The following is a 19,578-nucleotide window of genomic DNA, read 5'->3' on the forward strand; positions in this document are numbered from 1 at the left end:
ATGCTCTCATAGAAGAGACCATTAAAAGTCTCAAAGAGAGTTAGAAGATAAATGGGGAAAGGAAAGAGAAGCCTTACAAGAGAGCAACAACTTCCTGAAATACGAATTGGAAAAGTTTAAAAATTCCCAGGAAGTGCAAATTGGTGAATTGGAAAAAATAAAAAAATCACAGGAAAGTAAGAATTGTGAATTGGAAAAAATAAAGAATTCACTAGAAAGTAGGATCCGTGAATTGGAAAAGACAAAGAACACGCAAGAAAGTAGGATCGGTGAATTGGAAAAAGAAAATAATTCACTAAAAAAAAAAATTAGTGAAATGGAAAAAAATTCCACAGACCAAAACAATACATTCAAAACTCAATTGACATATACAGAAAGAAGTAAAAAGCTAATGAAGAAAAATAATTCTTTAAAAATTAGAACTGAACAAATTGAAACTAATGATGCATTGAGACAGCAAGAATCAGTCAAGCAAAACCAAAAAAATGACAAACTGGAAAAAACCACGAATTTTCTACTTGCTAAAATGACAGACTTGGAAAATAGATCTAGGAGAGATAATCTGAGGATTATTGGACTTTCCGAAAACTATGATGAAAAAAAGAGCCTAGATACTATTTTACAAGAAATCATCAAAGAGAACTGCCCAGATGTAATAGAATCAGAAGGTAAAATAGGCATTGAAAGAATTCATCGAACACCTTCTGAAAGAAACCCTAAAATAAAAACACCAAGGAAATTGTGGCAAAATTTCAGAACTATCAGATAAAGGAAAAATTTTACAAGCAGCCAAAAAACCATTTAAATACCGAGGTGCCACAATAAGGATCACCCAGGATCTGGCTGCCTCTACATTAAAGGAAAGAAGGGCCTGGAATATGATATTCCGAAAGGCACAAGAACTTGGGATGCAGCCAAGAATAAACTACCCAGCTTAGCTGGAGCATTTTCTTCCAGGGAAGAAGATGGACATTTAATGAAACAAATGAATTCCATTTGTTTCTGAAGAAAAACCAGAATTAAACAAAAAATTTGATCTCCAAGAATAGAACTCAAGAGATGCAGAAAAGGTAAAATAACTCTTGAGAATTGTATTTCTAGTTGTGGATATACAAAAAAAATACATGTAAAATTTGATAGTACTGATATAACATAAAAAAGGGAAGTAGATATGGAAAAGGGATGATGGCAGAATAAGGTGGGAAGGAGGGATAAAAGAGGGAAACCACATCCCACAAAGAGGCTAAGAAACTTATCATATCTGAGGGAATTTAGAGAGGGGAGGAACATTGTGTGAATCTTACTCTCATCAGAGTTGGCTCAAAGGAAAAATAATTGACATTTGTTTTAGAGAAAATTCTCCTCGCCTCTATTAAAAACGGGGAGAGGAAAAGGGAAAAGAAAAGAGTAATAAGGGAAGGAAGGGGAAAGACTCAAAGGGGGAGGAGGGATTATAAAGAGGATAAGTATCGTGATACAAGAGGGTACATAAGTTTAAAAGGGGAAAGAGAGGTTGGGGAGGCAAGATTAAGTAAAGCACAATCTGGGGTTATTAGGATGGCAGGAAATACAGATTTAGTAATTCTAACCGTAAATGTGAATGGGATGAACTCCCCATAAAGAGGAGGCAGATAGCAGACTGGATCAAAGTCAGAACCCTACAATATGTTGTTTACAAGAAACACATTTAAAGCAGGGGATACATATAGAGTAAAGGTAAAGGCTGGAGCAAAATCTATTATGCTTCAGGTGAAGTCAAAAAGCAGGGGTAGCCATCCTATCTCAGATCAAGCAAAAGTAAAATTGATCTAATTAAAAGAGATAAGGAAGGAAACTACATCCTGCTAAAGGGTAGCATAAACAACGAAGCAATATCAATATTAAACATATATGCACCAAGTGGTATGGCACTCAGCTTCCTAAAGGAGAAGTTAAGAGAGTTGCAAGAAGAAATAGACAACAAACTGTAATAGTAGGAGATCTCAACCTTGCACTATCAGAATTAGACAAATCAAACCACAAAACAAATAAGAAAGAAATTAAAGAAGTAAACAGAATATTAGAAAAATTAGGTATGTTGGATCTTTGGAGAAAATTGAATGGAGATAGAAGGAATATACTTTCTTCTCAGCAGTTCATGGAACCTATTCAAAAATTGACCATATATTAGGACATAAAGACCTCAAAATTAAATGCAAGAAAACAGAAATAGTAAATGCTTTCTTTTCAGATCATGATGCAATAAAAACTACATTCAACAAAAAATTAGGGGGAAATAGACCAAAAAGTAATTGGAAACTAAACAATCTCATCTTAAAGAATGATTGGGTGAAGCAGCAAATTATAGATACAATTAATAATTTCACTCAAGATAATGACAATGATGAGACATCATACCAAAATTTGTGGGATGCAGCCAAAGCGGTAATAAGAGGAATTTTATATCCTTAAAGGCTTACTTGAATAAAACAGAGAAAGAAAAGATTAATGAATTGGGCTTGCAACTAAAAAAAACTAAAAAAAAGACCAAATTAAAAACCCCCAATCAAATACTAAATTGGAAATTCTAAAATTAAAAGGAGAAATTAAAATATTGAAAGTAAAAAATCTATTGAACTAATTAATAAAACTAAGAGTTGGTTCTATGAAAAGCCAATAAAATAGATAAGCCTTTGTAAATCTGATTAGAAAAAGGAGGGAGGAAAATGAAATTAGTAGTCTTAAAATGAAAAGGAGAACTTTCCACCAAGGAAGAGGAAATTAGAGAAATAATAAGGAGTTATTTTGCTCAACTTTATGCCAATAAATTTGATAACCTAAGAATGGATGACTACACTCCAAAATATAGACTTCCCAGACTAACAGAGGAGGAAGTAAATTGTTGAATAGTCCCATTTCAGAAAAGAAATAGAACAGGCAATTAAACAACTCCCTAAGAAAAATCCCCAGGACCAGATGGATTTACATGTGAATTTTACCAAACATTTAAAGAACAATTGCCCAATGCTATATAAATTATTTGATAAAATAGGGAATGAAGGAGTCCTACCAAATCTCCTTCTATGACACAGACATGGTACTGATACCTAAACCAGGTAGGCTGAAAACAGAGAAAGAAAATTATAGACCAATCTCCCTAATGAATATTGATGCTAAAATCTTAAATAAGATATTAGCAAAAAGACTACAGAAAATCATCTCCAAGATAATACACTATGATCAAGTAGGATTTATACCAGGAATGCAGGGCTGGTTCAATATTAGGAAACTATCAATATAATTGGCCATGTTAATAACCAAATTAACAAAACCATATGATCATCTCAATAGATGCAGAAAAAGCATTTGATAAAATCCAACATCCATTCCTATTAAAAACACTTGAGAGTATAGGAATAAATGGACTTTTCCTTAAAATAATCTGCAGCATCTATTTAAAACCATCAGTAAGCATCATATGTAATGGAGACAAACTGCAACCATTCCCAATAAGATCTGAGTGAAACAAGGTTGCCCACTATCACCGTTACTATTTAATATTGTATTAGAAACGCTAGCTATAGCAATAAGAGCTGAGAAAGAGATTAAAGGAATAAGAATAGGCAATGAGGAAGCCAAATTATCACTCTTTGCCGATGACATGATGGTATACTTAGAGAACCCCAGAGATTCTGCGAAAAGTTATTAGAAATAATCCACAACTTTAGCAAAGTTGCTGGTTATAAAATAAACCCACATAAGTCATCAGCATTCTATATATCACTAACAAAATCCAACAGTCAGAGTTACAAGAGAAATTCCATTTAAAGTAACTACTGATAATATAAAATATTTAGAAATCTATCTGCCAAGGGAAAATCAGAAACTTTATGAGCAAAATTACAGACCACTTTTCACACAAATTAAGTCTGATCTAACCAATTGAAAATATTAAATGCTCTTGGATAGGGCGAGCAAATATAATAAAGATGACAATATTACCTAAACTAATCTATTTATTTAGCGCTATACCAATCAGACTCCCAAAAACTATTTTAATGACCTAGAAAAAATAACAACAAAGTTCATATGGAAAACAAAAGGTCAAGAATTTCAAGGAATTAATGAAAAAAATCAAATGATGGTGGCTTAGCTGTACCAGATCTAAAATTATATTATAGAGCAGCAGTTACCAAAACTATTTGGTATTGGCTAAGGAATAGATTAGTTGATCATGTGAATAGAGTAGGTTCAAGGATAAAACAGTCAACAAATATAGCAACCTAGTCTTTGATTAAACCCAAAGATCCCAGCTTTTGGGATAAGAACTTACTGTTTGATAAAATTGCTGGAAAATTGGAAACTAATATGGCAGAAACTAGGCATTGATCCATACTTAACCGTACACCAAGATAAGGTCAAAATGGGTTCATGACCTAGGCATAAAGAATGAAATCATTAATAAATTAGAGGAACATAGGATAGTTTACATCTCAGACCATGTGGAAGGGGAAGGTCTTATGACCAAAGCAGAACTAGAGATCATTACTGACCACAAAATAGAAAATATTTTGATTATACCAAACTGAAAAGTTTTTGTACAAACAAATCTAATGCAGACAAGATTAGAAGGAAGCAATAAACTGGGAAAATATTTTACAGTCAAAGGTTCTGATAAAGGCCTCATTTCCAAAATATATAGAGAATTAACTCTAATTTATAAAAATCAAGCCATTCTCCAATTGAAAATGGTCAAAGGATATGAACAGACAATTCTCAGATGAAGAAATTGAAACTATTTCTAGTCATATGAAAAGATGCTCCAAGTCATTATTAATCGAGAAATGCAAATTAAGACAACTCTAAGATACCACTACACACCTGTCAGATTGGCTAAAATGACAGGAAAAATAATGATGATTGTTGGAGGGATGTGGGAAAACTGGGACATTGATTCATTGTTGGTGGAGTTGTGAACGAATCCAACCATTTTGGAGAGTAGTTTGAACTATGCTCAAAAAGTTATCAAACTGTGCATACCCTTTGATCCAGCAGTGTTACTACTGGGATTATATCCCAAAGAGATTATAAAGAAGGAAAGGGACCTGTATGCACGAATGTTTGTAGCAGCCCTTTTGTAGTGGCTAAAACTGGAAACTGAATGGATGTCCATCAGTTGGAGAATGGCTGAATAAATTGTGGTATATGAAAATTATGGAATATTACTGTTCTGTAAGAAATGACCAACAGGATGATTTCAGAAAGGCCTGGAGAGACTTACACGAACTGATGCTGAGTGAAATGAGCAGGACCAGGAGATCATTATATACTTCAACAATACTAGATGATGACCAGTTCTGATGGATCAGGCCATCCTCAGCAACAAGATCAACCAAATCATTTCTAATGGAGCAGTAATGAACTGAACCAGCTATACCCAGAAAAAGAACTCTGGGGATGACTAAAACCATTACATTGAATTCTAATCCCTATATCTATGCACACTGCATTTTTGATTTCCTTCACAAGCTAATTGTACAATAATTCAGAGTCTGATTCTTTTGTACAGCAAAATAATGTTTTGGTCATGTATACTTATTATGTATCTAAGTTATATTTAATATATTTAACATCTACTGGTCATCCTGCCATTTAGGGGAGGGGGGGGGGGTAAGAGGTGAAAAATTGGAACAAGAGATTTGGCAATTGTTAATGCTGTAAAGTTACCCATGTATATATCCTGTAAATAAAAGGCTATTAAATTAAAAAAAAAAAAAAAAAAAAAAAAAAAAGATTTTACATTTGATCCCAGAAATGAGAGGGAACCAATGGAGTTTATCGAATTGGGTGGGGCGGAAGGGAGAGTGACATGGAAAAATCTGTGCTTTAGGAAGATCACTGACATCGGAGAGAGACCTGTGGCGGTCAGCCATAAGAGCAGTTGTTTCCATAGACCAATGTGAGATGATGAAGGCCTCCATGTGGGTGTCAGAGGAGAGAGGAGACATGGAGGAGAAATGGGGAAATTCCTCTCTAGGTACAATTGACAACACTTGGCAACAGAATGGCTACAGGGAGGGTGAGAGAGAGCCAAGAGTAGCGTCTGAGAGCAGGAGCACTTGAGAGGATAGTAAAAAGATAATGAGTTCAATTTTGGACATGTCGAGCTGAAGATGTCCCAGAGACATCTCCTTTGAGATGTCAAAGGTTCATTTAGAGATGGATTCTGGAGGTCAGCCAATAGGTGAGGGCTGGGTAAATCCTTCTGAGGATCATCAGCACAAATGACAACTGAATCCATGGGAGCTGATGAGATCAGCACATGAGATGGGAGAGAGGGAGAAGAGAAAAGAGCCCAGGACAGAGCCCTGGGGGACACCCACATGTTGCAGGTATGATGTGGCTAAAGATTCAGCAAAGGAGACCAAGGAACAGGCAGACAAATGGAAGAAGAACTAGGATGGAGTACATCATGAAAATCTGAAGAGAAAGGTACCAAGAAGAAGGTGAGCCATAGTGTCAAAAGCTGCAGGGAGGTTAAGAAGGGTGAGGATTGAGAAAAGACCATTGGATTTGGAGATTACAAGATCATTGATACCACTGGTAGCTCTTTCCTTTTCTGTCTTTATTCATTAAAGCTTCTTTTCTACCAGGTTCCCCTCCAGCCTGCCTTGCAGGGCCTCTCCACAGTCCCACTCTCCTTCAGTTGTCAACTGGCCAACAACACTCACCAGACCCCAAAGGCAATGAGCCAATACTATCAGGGAGTGAAATGACCTTCCTTTTCCATTTTGTACCAACCACACACATAAAAAGAATACAAATAGTAAACAAGTTATGTACTTATAGACCCACCTTACAGATGAAGAAATTGAGGCTTTGAAAGGTTAAATAACTTGTGTGGGCCTCCCATAAATTAGTGACTGTGACAAATTCAGATCTCCTTCCTGCAACAGTTTCCCAGATTAAAGCTCCCTCTACTTGCTCTTTCACTTCTCTCCTCTTCCTATGAACAGATGGATGGATGAATGAATCAAAAAGCCTTTGTCAAAGGTTTACCATGCGCCAAACACTGTACCAGGCTTTAGGAATACAAAAGATAAAAGCTATATGATGCCCATTTTTGAGAAGATCACAGTCTAATTGAGGAAGATAACACATAAAGAAACTTCAGGGTGGATGGCAAGGTCCAGGGGCTGTAAAGGAGATATACCAGTCAAGCAGATAGCAAAGTTCAAGTGATTGTAAGGTACGTCAGCATGTGTATTCTGGAGGTCAGCAAGTCTGGTGAGGACCTCACCACCACCACTAGAAAAGGGAAACCAGGCCTGAGGGAGCCTAGGTTTCCTCTGGTGGGAGTGGAAGTGCGAAGTCAGTATTCTGCCAGGAAGGCAGAAGAGGAAGTGGTTATCCTCAGGGATGCCATGTCCGCTATTAGTGCCAGGTCTGGCTTGCCCCACCCACGGGCTTCTATGTAAAATGCTATTGTTTATTCCTTCTGAGAGAGGTTGAACCAACTCAGCATCTCCCTATTCTGTTCTTTGGGCCCAAGAGTTGATTTTCTATGGAATTGCAGAAATAAAAAAGACTATGGATTTATCCCTGAGGGAGAACCACCAGCTGCAAAGAGCTCTAAGAAGCAACAGGAAAAAGCCAACCACCAAAGGCTTGTTGAGTGACACCTGTTATCTCCCATGTCTTGTAGCTTTGGGTGTTGATGGGCAGACTGTACGGGTTCTGTTTCCCCCAAGGTACCTTGCCTCCACCTGGTGAATCCAAGAGACTAGAGCACACTAAGTCTGGCTCCAACTAAGGGGCATCCTGAGGTCCTTATGATTTGGGGCATCAAGCTTCTGTCGAATGTTTTTCTCCAAAAACTCTTAGTTGCTCATTGATAATTCTGGAATCATTTATTATCTGTTAATTACAAGTTTCTATCAGCATCTGTGCTAAACTTGTACTCATTTCACTGTTGATGATCCAGCTTAGGACTTAGGGAGAAAAAGCAGGGAGAGTCCTGGGCTTGAAACTTCCTCGGACTTCCTTATATTTCGAAACTCATCATTCTGCAAGATGAAATCAACTTGGAAACTCACACTTCCACAGTCACTCCATATGGTGGAATTCTAGATAGCACCTTGCTTTTTCCCTTCTGGTCACTGGAGTGTCTAGTATTGAGAGTGGGGGGCTGACTTTTTCTCATCGCCATTTGGGCTGCCCATTCTCAAGAATTTCTGAGTTTGATCATTTGGATCTGACAGATGAAGTCTCTGGAGATTAAATTCCTGGGTATTCTATATATAGGCATCATGTAGCCATCTTCATCTCAAGGGATTTGTGTAATAGTGAGAGTGGTTTTATCTACCATAAATGAAGGTATATCTGCTTTTTCTTTTCATTGAAGAAAAGTTATAGGTTTAAATTTGAAACTGGATTGAAAAAGGAGAGCTAAGGATGTCCCAATGAGATATCTAAGTGTATGGAATTGCAGATGGAGGTTTAAGAAGGTAACTGTGGACCAGATACATCTAGGAAGGGATTCTGAGGCAGGTTCATGGCCATCTCTACAGCTTCACCTAATTATTTCCTTCTTTCTTGATCCATTCTCCTCTTCTTCTTCCTCCTCCCTGCCTTCCTTTTCTTCCTTGCTTCTCTCCTGAGATCCATAGAAGGCTGGTGTCCTCCACCCAGGCTTCTCACTCATCCCCTATAATGCTTCAGTGGCCAGTGGCACTAGCAATCCTTATAGCCTCATCCAGGCCCCATGAGCAAGGGCCATAACAAGGTAACCCTATGCTGCAAAAGGGAAAGCAAAGTTGAGGCCCTAGTTTGGCAAGTTATCATCCCTATGAACTGTGTCAGAGGCAGGAGGTGATGGAGCGGAATGGGAAGGGCATGGAGAAGGTTGCTGGTTTGGACCTGGAGTTTGTCTGTGTTCTTGCTTTCAGGTTGGGGCAGAGCTGGGCCTCTAAGGGGTGCCCAAGGATGCTGAGAATGACTTTCATTTCACTGACTCCTGTCTTGTCAGGAGCTTCTGGGAACTGAGCCAAGACAAGGAAGGTTTAGGGGCAGCCTGAGAATTAAAGACAAACAGGATTCTTAACTCAGAGAATTAGGGGCAAGATGGAGACAGTAAGAGTTAGGCTACCTTGACCTACCCCAGGTGGCTCCATCTCTTCTGTCACTAAGCCCACTGTTATGAAACTTCCATCATCCTTAGCCCCCCCCCCCCACCTTCCCAACCCCCACAATGAAAAGAGGATGAGATACTGGTCATGGTGAAAGTCATGATACCCATCCAGCAGACTCCCTCAGGCCCCATTCTGATAATCAGGAACAATCGGGAGTCTGTAGTCTTTGTCCTAGGGATGGCTTTTTTTCTTGAAATTGCTAAAGCATAAACTATTCTGCCCCACCTTCCTGGAGCTTTCCTTTAACGTGTTCCTGCCTGTACAACGATAGCCTTAGCACCATTGGCTGGGAGGCCTATTCCCTGACTTGAGGGCTGCTGTGACTTTCATAGGCACATTTGCCTCTGGCCAATAATCTCAGTTTTATCAAGTCAAGTCTTCATAACACACTATCCTATTAGGCCACTATTACGAAGCCCTGGCTTTTCATTTCATGTTATATCCCTAAATCTCTCTTATGAGTCTTCTGGGATCTGGGAAGAATCATAAACATCCTTCAACATGGCAAAAATGATAAAAGATGGAAATAGTCAATGGTGGGCTTGGGGCAGGGGGGGAGACAGGCACACTGGCACATTGTTGGTACAGTTTTGAATTGGTCCCAGCCATTGCAGAAAAAAATGTAGTATTGTGAAAGTAAAGTCATATATTCTTTGGCCCACAGTGTTTTTACTACTGGGTATGTTCCCCAGAGAGGCTGATGTAAAAAGAAAGAGCCCACGTATACCCAAATATCCATGGCACTATTTTTTGTAGTAGTAAAAAACTGGAAGATAAGTAGGTGCCCATCAATTGGGGACTAACCAAACAAAATACAGGATGTGAATATAACAGTACAAAAAGTGATAAAAAATAGAGGTCAAAGAAATGTGAGCAGGCCCATATTTCCTTCAGAGTGAAAAAAACAACCAGTATGCAAAATGATTCCACTGAGGCAAAGAAAAACAATGCTGAAGAGCAGTGAAAGACCGGTGAATTCTGGGACTAAACTGGGATGGCAGAGAGATGAATATAGGGTAGGGACCAAGGCTGGGGACTGTGGTATACATCAGTCCAGATGGCTGCTGTTGCTGTGTCTACCACTTTCCTTAAATGTTTTCATTCTACAAAGAAAGATCCCATAGGAGACCAAGGATAAACTGCGGCCTGAAAACAAAAGGCAACAAGAAAGACATAGAGAGAGCACCTGTACATTCTAGAAGTGCTCTCTACACTATAACACAATGATCAATATGCAATATACACAATGATCTATACTACAATGATCAAAATATTAAAAAACAAAAAAGCTTGCGGACCCCAAGTGAAGAAGGTGAGCATGTAGAGCATGGACCCGGGGAGAATGGGGGAGCCAGGCAAGGATTCCTCTGGCTGCCTTCCTTCTTTATTTTCTCACCCCCCAATTCTCATCTACTCCAGAACACTGAGGAGGGGACCACCAACTACTAGGAAATCCTGGGGCAGCGTGGGTATGAGAAAGGGTTCTATAATTTTCTATTGGGATAGAACATTAAATGTAAAGTAAGGTACAATTTAACCCAAGAAATATCCTGCCATCTTCTATTCAGGAGAAGAGAGACCACTGCCAGTATTTTTCTGGAAGACAAGGGACATTAGGGCATGAAGCTCCTGCAAAATTTTAGTTTGCATTTTATTGATTTATTTTCAAACTGCAGTTTATGCTTAGAAAATCTTCTCTATCTTTTCTTGGACTGGCTACATCACAGGGAGAAGTCATCACAGGCTTAGGCCTCTGGAGACAGGGAAATCTTACCCCCATTACTCCAGGAGCTGGACAGAGGCTCCTCTCCCCTTCCTAGCTGTGGAGCACTCAATCCTATCCTCTGAAGGACTAGAAGGAGCCAATTAGGAGAGGGGATCCCATGGGCCTTTCATATTGTCAAGAAACTGAAAATGTCCATTTGTCTCCCAGTATAGACCTCTGTGTCTCCAATAAACAGAAATAGGCTTTTTTTCTACTAGGAAGACAACTGGGAGGAAAAAAACCAACATGAGGACTTTGGGGGTGGGGTATGTTGGGAAGGTAAAGCACACCCATAAACCTGACTTTTAAGGACTCCCAGTCTCACAAGTGCAGTATTGTAAGGAATGCACCAGGTCAGACTATGATATGAGAAGACTCAGAGTTGAAGTCAAGCTCTGGCTCCTCACTCCCCATGTAAGCTTGGGCAAATTTAGTTCCCTGGGCCTCAGTTTCCTACTCTGTAAAATGAAGACACCATGCTAGATGACCTCTGCGTTGCCTTTCAGCTTTAAATTGGGAGATCCTAAGGTCATATGGGGACAGTGAAATGCTTTGCTATTACAAAGGGGTCTTCATCATCAAAAAACAATGAAACACATTGAGTTTAGATGTATTGATTCCTGTCTCCATCCCATAATGAAGCTGCAAGATGAAACAGCGCACCGGACAATGGTTGTAGATGGGCACACCGTGTGGACCCTGAGCAGCATGGCCAAAGGGGAGTGGACAGGTTAACAGTGCATGCTAACAAGTTATACACATGTGAGCAAAGTCAGAAAAGATAGGGAAGGGGGGGCATGGTAGAGGGCCTTTGGATAAATGGCGTTAGAGGGATAGTTGTAATGGGCTGAGATTTGAGCTGATGCACTGAGGTCCCAAGTACATGAGGCTAGATAGTAATTGGGCTATACTCTATTAATATACATGATTGGATAAAGAATGGTCCCTGCCCACTCTCCGTGCAAGTCCTGATGTGTTATATAGGAAATGACGATTTTGGTGGGTGGAGGCAGAGAGAGAGCGAGGAAGTGGGGAGAGATTGGCTGGTTCGAGACTCAGTTGCTGGTTGTGGCTGCTGATCGAGCTAGTCTTGACTCAGCTGCACACATTGCTATCGCGATTCTCTTCCACCTCCGATCCTTCTTCACTGAGAATAAAGACTGACGATTTTCCCTCAACCTGAATTCCTGTCTCGTGCTGATCTTAAAATACACGACTAAATTTGCGCCCAACGGTAGGGAACTAAGACCTGAAGAAGTTCCGTGACCAGGAACTTGGGTGAGTATTGTTAATAGACAAAAAGGAAACTTATTTTCTTAAAAACTAAACCAGTAATCTTTTTTTGGCTAAATGGGACAAAGGCTAGCTAAAGACTTCCATCTCGCCCCCAACCCCACCCAAGAGTGGTGCTATGGAAAGCATGATTAAGCTGACAGAAATACATGGGTTACTTATAACTTGGGAACAGATAGGGAGATTTGTGGGTATATTAAACTGCATCTCCCTTGATCGTAGAGGAGGAGCAGATCTCTCGAGATAACTGGTCCTGGGTTGGACAAGAGATGTTCATACATTTCAGAGAATATGGTCCTCATTCAATTCTATGGAGGCATTTTATTTATACAATGTATTTCAGTTAGCACTAAGAATCCCTAGAAGAAAGAAAAAGCCCTTGACTCTTCCACTCCTCCTCAAATTAGACATGATATTAAGGAGGAAGACAATGAATAGATTAATGACCATATCCCACAGGGCATGGAGACTTAAGTGAGCAAGGGTGTGTGACCTTTCCCTCAGGAGGCGGCTTCAGCCCCACCCCAGGAGCAAGTGATTGACTCTCCTCCACCAACCCACCCTCGGGGATGGAGGAGGAGGGGCAGTGGGGGCAGTGAGGGGACCAACCTTGAGCAGGCTTCAAGAGGGCTTAATGAAGGCCAAAGAAAAGGGTGTGGACATCCGGGAGCTACAACCACTTATGTTTCCTGTAATTTCCCAGTCTAATGCCTCAGGTCAACAAAGTCGAAGATACGCTCCTTTTAACGTAGAAATCATTAAAGATCTTAAAAAGGCCTGCACTAATTATGGGGCTACATCAGCTTATGTTAAGATGCTGTTACAGAATTTGGCTTTCGAAGTCTTGACTCCTGATGACTGGAAATCTATAGCAAGGGTATGCCTAGAACCTGACAAAATTACATGTGGCTTTCTGAATATAGTGAGCTCAGTAGGATACAAGCCCAACAAAATAGTCAAAATGCCGTTCATGCTGCGATCACCTATGACCTACTACAAGGTATAGGTCCATATGCAGACGTCACAGCACAGGTTAATTATTCAGTAGCAGCATATGAGCAAATTGCTGCTAATGCTATCAAAGCATGGGATTCGATTCACAATAAAAATGATAAAGGTGAGGCCTTCACAAAAATAATGCAAGGGCCAGATGAGCCCTTGCTGACTTTGTGGGATGTTTGCAGACTGCTATCACAAGAACTAATGGGGAAAATCCAACAACAGATGTTTTAATAAGGCAACTTGCTAAGGAAAATGCTAATGAGGTGTGCAGAAGGATTATACTAGGACTGTCCAAGGATGCTCCTTTAGAGGAGTTCATAAGACGTTGTGCCACAGTGGGCACAAATGCCTTTTATAGCCAGACTATGATGCAGACTTCCCAAGATCCCAACATGGGTAGACAGGGTCCCTTCCAGCAAGGGACTTCTAGAGAGACACGTCAATGCTTTCAGTGTGGTAAAGTAGGGCATCTGAAAGCTCAATGTTGGTATAGAGGCAGAGTGAGAAAGCAGGGTGGGAGAACAAGACCCAGTATCCCATGTCCAAAATGCAACAGAGGCTTCCATTGGGCCTCAGAATGTAGACAGGTTCAGGGAAACGGGATGAGGGGCCCAGCCCCAGGGCCCCAGGAAAAAACACTTGGGGCATGATGGCAGCCAATGGTGCACCCAGAGAGTGCCTAGACGGCCAATACCCCAATATGACCAATCAGCCAGGAAGCCATATGATGGCAGAAAGGGATTACACAATCAATCAGCCAGGAAGCAACCTGATGGAAGAAAGAGATTACAATTAGGGAGAATAGAGTTGTATGCAGCTGAGACAACTGAGATACCCCCTGGAGAGGTGAAATCTGTTCCTCTCCAGCCTATGGATCCCTTGCCTCCAGGCACAGTAGGCTTGACCATTTTACCTCCTGAGAGTACGTACAAAACAGTGTCCATCCACATACTGATGTGGGAAACTGGGGAATGTGTAGATAATATCCCAGTCACCAATACAGGCAGACAATGTGTGACTTATCACCCAGGAGAAATAGTAGCATCAGGTTTACTCATACAGAACCCTAATAAGCAGCCTGGTGATAGTCACCCAGATTCTGATTCCAGATCACAAAATCCAGCAGTTTACTGGACAGCAGCTGTAACAACTGACCGACCTATGCTCACAATCTATATAAATGGCCTTCCATTGGAAGGATTGGTAGACACTGGTGCAGATCGGATGGTCATTAGAGGTGCCAGCTGGCCCAGTCACTGGCCAAAGATTAAAGCAGACACCTACATGTCTGGTGTAGGAGGATCAATAGCAGCTGAAGTTAGTGCTGCCCCTATGAGATGGACTTTTGAAGGCAAACAGGAGTTTTTACTCCTTTTATAGTTGAAAAATCCCCATCAATCTGTGGGGAAGAGACGTTTTACAGCAATTAGGGTTAAAAATGAGTACTTCGGTTTTTTAAGCACGGCTGCTGTTGAAGGCCTGCCAACACTTTCACCTGTTCCTATCCAATGGAAAACTGATACACCAGTGTGGATAGAGCAGTGGCCCTTAAGTAAAGATAAAATTCAGGCCTTATTAGATATAGTACAGGAACAGCTTGACCAAGGACACTTAAAACCTTCTCTAAGTCCTTGGAATTCTAGTGTTTGTTGTGAAAAAGAAATCTGGGAAATGGAGTATGTTAACGCATTTAAAAAAAGTGAATGAACAGATGGAAACCATGGGAACTCTTCAGGCTGGACTTCCATCTCCTACTCAGTTGCCTAGAGAATGGCCTTTTTGGGTCATAGATATCAAGGAATGTTTCTATTCTATCCCTCTGGATAAGGAGGATATGGAAAGATTTGCCTTTTCAGTGCCCAGCGTTAACTTAGCTGAGCCTTATCAAAGATATGAATGGACAGTTTTGCCACAGGGAATGACAAACAGCCCTACTCTGTGTCAAATGTATGTGGCTGCTGCTCTTGCTCCAGTAAGAAAAGCATTCCCAAAAGATATGCTATTACATTACATGGATGACATATTGGGATGTGCACCTGAGGAACAAATGTTAGAAGCATGTCGACAAAAGACCATAGAAACACTAAGGAATTACAAATTATACATAGCACCAGAAAAAATTCAAAGACATGCTCCTTTTTCAATATTTAGGATATGAAGTATACCCTAAGGTGCTTACAGTTCAAAAACTATCCTTAAGAACAGAAAAACTAAACACATTGAATGATTTTCAGAAATTGATAGGAGATATCCAATGGATGCAACCAGTGTTAGACTTAACTACCTATCAGTTACAACCATTATATGACATTTTAAGGGGAGACAGTGCTTTAAATTCACCATGCCAGCTTACAAAAGAAGCTCAAAAGGCTTTGAGAGAAGTTGAACTGTCTTTATCCAATGTGGTTGAAAGAGTCACTCAAAAACCCTTGGAGATATCAGTTTTTGCCACACAAGAGGCACCCACAGCAGTCCTTCATCAAGGAGACAGTGTGATAGAGTGGTGAACCTCCGGCACAACCAGATCAAAGCCTTACACCCTACCCGGGGCTTGTGGCTAGAATTTTATTAAAGGCCACTAAACGAGCAGCACAATTATCTGGGACAAGACCTGACAAGATATACACCTTTTATACCAATACACAAATTAATGTGTGTTGTGAGACCATCCCAGAGTGGCAAATTTTATTAGCCATGGCTCCAAATTTTTTACATGGGTCCCCATTAAAGATAACTAGACTATTACATAATTGGCGATGGATTCTTGAAGAAAAGTTTCTAAAGTTCCTCTTCAAGGACCAACAACTTCACGGATGCATCCAAACATAATATTTGTGCTTGTATCTCATGATCTAACTATAAAGAGAGTAGTCAGAACTCCTTTTCAATCCACTCAGCAGAATGAATTGTACGCGATCATTCTAGCTCTTCCTTATTATCCAGGAGACATAAATATAATATCTGATTCGGCCTATTCAGTAGGTGTGGTACAAAGAATTGCCACCGCCCAAATAAAATTTGCAGGCTCTAATATATATCAGCTCTTTAAGAAACTTCAAGAGCAAGTGAGAAAGCATCCAGGTAAGATCTATATATTACATGTCCATTCTCATAGTGGACTTCCAGGTCCCATATTTGATGGCAATTCAAAGGCAGATAGCCTTCTAACTATGTTGGTCAATACCCCTTTGTTCCAAGAAGCTCAGGCATCTCATTCTAAATATCATCAGGCTGCTCGAGCTTTACGTTTACAATTTGGAATAACAAAAGAGGAAGCTAGGAGCATAGTAAAAGCCTGTACGGCTTGCCTTCCTTTCCACGCTCCTACACTGCCCCCAGGGAAGAACCCTCGTGGTTTGAGACCCAATGAAATCTGGCAAATGGATGTGACCCATTATAAATCTTTTGGTCGTCTGTCTTTCATCCATGTTGTGGTAGACACCTTTTCGCGATTCACTTTTGCAATGCCAGCAGGAAAAGAGACAGCCCGAGTGGTCACTGAATTCCTCATACAAGCATTTGCCATTATGGGTGTGCCGCAAGCAATAAAAACAGACAATGGTCCTGCTTATACTTCGAAACATTTTGCAGACTTTTGTGCACAGTATAAGATTTTACACACCACAGGCATACCTTTTAATCCTCAAGGACAGGCAATAGTGGAGAGGAGAAACAGAGACATTAAGACGCTCCTCCAAAAACAAAAGAAAGGGGGAGCCACAGGTAACCCTAGAGAACTTCTAAATCTAGCTCTTTATACTATTAACTTCTTGATTTTTGACAAAGATGCACTGGCTCCGGCAGACAGGTTTTATAACCCACCGGAAGGTCAGTGTCCAGTGCAAGCAGCTCCACTATCTTTAGATAATCGCCAGGTGATGTGGAGAGACCCAGAAAGTGGTGAATGGAAAGGACCAGATAGGCTAACTGCTTTGGGGAGAGGGTTTGCTTGTATCTCTACAGGTGGAGAAGGAATCAGATGGGTGCCAACGAGCCATATTCGCCTTGTCCATCGCAGAGAGACGGAGCAGACCTTTGAAACAAAGGAGAAGACCCAAGAAATATCGGGTGGTGCTGTTGCTGATTGTGCTCACCATTGAAAGAGAGTGGCAGTTATGGCGTTTGACTCATAGACATCAAAGTCTTCAAAACCCTCAGGAATCATTGGATTCTCTGAGCCATAGGACTTGAAAACCCTCAGGAATCATTGGATTCTCTGAGACATAGGACTTGAAAACCCTCAGGAATCATTGGATTCTCTGAGACATAGGACTTGAAAACCTCAGGAATCATTGGATTCTCTGAGACATAGGACTTGAAAACTCTCAGGAATCATTGGATTCTCTGAGAAATGAAAAGACTGTTACAACACTTCAAAATCTGCTGGAATCATTGGATTCCTAACACATAAAAAGACTTTTCTAGGACTTCAAAACTCAGGGGATCATTGATTCCTGACATGTGAAACAATGGACAATAGATTGGTTTTGGACTATCTCTTGTGCTGAAGAAGGTGTATGTGTGACTGTTGTTTACATACCCACCTTCTAGGACTTCTGGTGATCTTTTCCAACACCATGTTGATTTATATTGTTTGCTATTCTGCTACTTGTGTGTACAATTCATGTTTGTTACACCACATCGAGCCTGCACTGACTGAGGGGAGGGTCATCCCTAATAGCCTCTGCGTTATTGCTATGTGCTTGTGTAATACCTCCCATGCTGATGGGTTTGTGCATAATAAGACCCTTCAGCCCAGAAACCCGCTAGCAACCTCCATTTCCCTTTGGTGCTTTTCATCTCCCTTCCTGAGATGTCAGGGAGGGCATGATCATCTCCTTTTTAGTGCTTTCACCGCCTTTCCTGAGAAGTCAGGGAGGCTGTGATCACCTCCCCTTGGGGGCTCTGACCTCCCTGAGGAGTCAGGGATGGCATGACCACCGGTGTTCTAAAATAAAAGAAAGCGGGAAATGTAATGGGCTGAGATTTGAGCTGATGCACTGAGGTCCCAAGTACATGAGGCTAGATAGTAATTGGGCTATACTCTATTAATATACATGATTGGATAAAGAATGGTCCCTGCCCACTCTCCATGCAAGTCCTGATGTGTTGTATAGGAAATGACGATTTTGGTGGGTGGAGGCAGAGAGAGAGCGAGGAAGTGGGGAGAGATTGGGCTGGGTTCCAGACTCCAAGCTGCTGGTTGTGTGGCTGCTGGTCGAGCTAGCTTCTTGACTCAGCTGCACACATTGCTATCGCCGATTCTCTTCCACCTCCGATCCTTCTTCACTGAGAATAAAGACTGACGATTTTCCCCTAACCTGAATTCCTGTCTCGTGCTGATCTTAAAATACACGACCTTAACAGATAGTGACTGACATCAGAAAATACTACTAGATGGAAAGGAACAATAGATGTTATTTGGGAAAGAGAGGCAAGTAGAGTACTGATGAGAACTCCAAATAGCCAGTCAAGGGCTCATAGGAGTCACAGAGCTAGAACTAGAAGACTTTTACAGATGAGGAAACTGAGCCCTAGAAAGGTGAAGTAAGCCAGCCAGAAGTAGCACCTGACCCCAGATCCTCAGTTTCCAAAGCTGGAAGATCTCATCTGCTGATAGCAGAGCAGCTGGCAACTTCTTGACTTACTTTAATGATAACGTCATCCTTCATAGGGCAGAAGAATGGACAAGGGGACACTTTATTCTGGGTATGATTCTCAGTAACAGAGAAGAATGGATTAATGGCATGGAAATGATGGGAACCTTGGGGAGAAGTACTCTGTCCTAGAGTTGGCACAGAGGAAAGGAAATCTAGGGTGACAGGCACCCTTGATCTTAGAAAAACTGACTTCAAGGATACAGGAATTCCAGGGCAAGTTAGCCCAGGAGGGATAGATAGGAAGGTTTCTGGAATGGAATCCTGAAGAAATAAAGTAACACAGCAGAAAGCAAGGACTTGTCTGAATGGACCAGTATGAAGACATAGGGAATTGAGCCAACTTTGATCTTAAAATGGAATACATATGTACACACACATATATCTGTGGACACATACGCATATGTATGTGTGTATGTATGAGAGAGGGGACACACATTAAAGCCCATTACAGCATAAATGGTTTTAGGAGTTTTAAAGTTCAAGGAATTTTTTTTAGTGATGGGAGCAGGGTATAGAGGGGGAGAGGGGGATCACAGGACGGCTGGGCTTGGAACAGGCAGGACAAAGGGTAACATCTCGGAAGCAAGACAGGACAGCTTGATTCTTAATTTGCCTGTTTCTCTGCCAAAAAGAGAAAGACTGGGAAGAAGAAATATGGCTACCCTACCAGGGTGCTGCTCACCTCAAG

This window comes from Sarcophilus harrisii, chromosome X (genome assembly GCF_902635505.1).
Source record: "Sarcophilus harrisii chromosome X, mSarHar1.11, whole genome shotgun sequence".
Classification (NCBI taxonomy): domain Eukaryota; kingdom Metazoa; phylum Chordata; class Mammalia; order Dasyuromorphia; family Dasyuridae; genus Sarcophilus; species Sarcophilus harrisii.